The 2,697-nt window shown below is 46.9% G+C and overlaps 1 pseudogene; it reads left to right on the forward strand.

Moving 5' to 3' along the window:
• Positions 1–1,222: 1,222 nt before the first annotated feature.
• LOC139264810 (U2 spliceosomal RNA) lies at positions 1,223–1,457 on the forward strand (annotated as a pseudogene).
• Positions 1,458–2,697: the final 1,240 nt, after the last annotated feature.

A 2,697-nucleotide genomic window follows, 5' to 3' on the forward strand; every position in this document is an offset into this window, starting at 1 on the left:
CCTCCCGACGCCGGTGAGAGTAGAATCGGTGCCGGGCCATGTGTACACTACTTGCCGGCTTGAGATGCTCACTGATCAGCTGGTTGAGCTCTTCAAAGGACTTGTCCGCTGGCTTTTGGGTGCGAGCAGGTCTTTCATCAGCGCATACGTCTGTGGACCACAGCTGGTCAGTAGATGCGCCTTCCGCTTGTCAGCCGCTGTCTCTTCCAGCCAGTCCTTTGTGACAAAGCTCTGCTGGAGTCTTTCCACAAAGTCGTCCCAGTCCTCACCCACACAGTAACGTTCCTCTGTGCCACCGGTGGGTTCGGTGATTCCCGTTTCTCATCGCCAGATGTAGTGTCTCTGCACCTTGTTACAAACTCACATGAGGCATGTATATATCAGACACGGTCACTCTGTGACCTTCACTTTATTCCCAGGATCAAGGAGTGCTGACCCTAGGTGTGACCTCCCCTTTTATACCTGGAAACCCAGGTGAGGAGTGTCTCCCGCAAGCTCACCCCCTGTGGTCAGGGTATGCATTTCAAGGGTACAGGTACAGTGTGCATGAGTTACAGTTACATAACTATTGTCATTGTAAGATGGTGAAATACATGACACAATCCACTAGAAGAGCCTTCAGATACTGATCAAACTGCTGCCCATTTCTAGTATTTTCTGTATTTATTGCACAAAGTCCCAATTGTACTGATTTAGTAATATTTTGCTTTTATACTGATTTAGTTCTCTGTTGGCAATGTTTATCGTGACCTGTTAGGGAACAGTTTGCCACAATTCTTCTACAACAGACCATTTGGCAGATCTACAAAAGTTTTGTTAACACAGACTTCAGTCTGTCCTGTTGTGATCAATCCTGTCAATGCAAGGCTGATTTAGAACAATTCTTTGTTCTGTCCTGACATACTATATCAGTGGAGAACACATAACTCCCACTGGGCGTGTTTACACTTTGAGCAGAAATGTCTGAGACTTCATACCACCGGCAGGGTCTTTCATGTAGCTAGTGGTTTAGCAGTGAACCAAGTTTGTGCTACCCTGGATTCTCTGTCTAAGATCGTGGGCAGTACAAATGCAATTTTGCCTTATAACGAAGGTTGGTAAATTATCAGGCCGCTCACAGTAGAAATATCGTAACTAGCCAGTGGGAGTCATACGTGTTGTTCACATATTTATAGATGTGAACTGCAACAGAATTTTTGGGAACTTATCTCCAAGTGGTTGGATCGCTTCTCGGCCTTTTGGCTAAGATCAAGTGTAGTACCTGTTCTGACCAGCCACCATGACCTCCGGGTGGTTTCTCCCTGGTCAGGAAGGTATATGCTTGCTTTTTTGGAAACAGGAGGTGGGTGGGGTGGCTTGACCCATCCACCTCCACGGAGGTGTGTGGGTGGCTTGACCCATCCACCTCCATGGCACGAACCTGGTATTGCAGTACTTCCAGGAACGGTGCAGTGGCTCTAGGCCTTTTGGCTAAGAGCATTGGCGCAGAGTGATCCTTGGCATGTGCAAGGTGACCTCTGGCGTTTGTGATTTGACAAAGAATTGGAACGATTGGCTACGAATTTCCAAAAAAAAAAAAAAAAATTACAAAGTGAGTGGGCAATGATGTTCCCCTACATAGTCCATGCATGATATATAACAGGTCTCCACTTTTAGTTTAAAAATATTCATAAATGTGCCATCAACAGAACACTGTGAAGAATATTTTATTATTAAAGTTTTAGTAACTTTGTCCTGGGTCCCTTAATCCTTTATAGGCTGAAATCCAAAGGATTGAGAAAAGGACAGTCAGCCAATCCAGCTCTCCCATTACCCAGTCAGAACCGATGGAACCAATTGTCACCCTCTCATGACATGAAGCCTGTTATGTGTTGTCCATCTCCATTAAATGTATAGTTACAATGTTGCATCACAAGGGGCACTGTGGTGGGAGACCCGAAAGTACCTGCAAGACAGAGTATAAAAGGCTGCCCACCACACCTGAAGGGCATTCTGGAGTTACACAATAAAGGACCAAGGTCACAGCAGTTACAACACCAGATCATGTGGAGTCAGTGATTTGAGTGCTACATACATCACAAATTGACGACGAGAACACGGACGAGCTCTTCACGCAACCATGGCTACTTTGGGCACGCTAAAGGATTTCACAGAGGGTAATGACTGGGATGCCTTTACAGAAAGGCTCGAGTACTATTTTATAGGAAACAACCTGACAGGGGACACGAACGCACTAATAGAGAAGCGTAAGGCGATATTGCTGTCCAGTTGTGGCGATGAGGTTTACCATCTCGTCAGGGATTTGCTGGCACCCGCGAGCGCCAAGGACAAGTCATATGAGGAGCTGATTGAACTCATTCGTAACCAACTGAAACCGAAGGAGAGCATCCTCACGGCCCGGCACAAATTCTACCACCACTGTAGACCTGAGGGCCAGGATGTCACAAAATATGCTGCGGACATCAGGAGACTTGCGGCGCTGTGCGATTTTGGCACACACCTTAACGAGGCATTGCGAGACGTCTTTGTTATGGGGATTGGCCATGAGGGTCTCCTTCACAAGCTGCTATCTACTGAACTTACAGTCAGCCTGCAGCAAGCCATCAACATTAGCCGGGTATTTATGAGCTCGACTTGCAGCACCAGGCAGATGATCCACACGGTCTCGAACCTGGCAGGTACCATTCACAGGATAGC

This window comes from Pristiophorus japonicus, chromosome 5, assembly GCF_044704955.1.
Source record: "Pristiophorus japonicus isolate sPriJap1 chromosome 5, sPriJap1.hap1, whole genome shotgun sequence".
Lineage (NCBI taxonomy): Eukaryota > Metazoa > Chordata > Chondrichthyes > Pristiophoridae > Pristiophorus > Pristiophorus japonicus.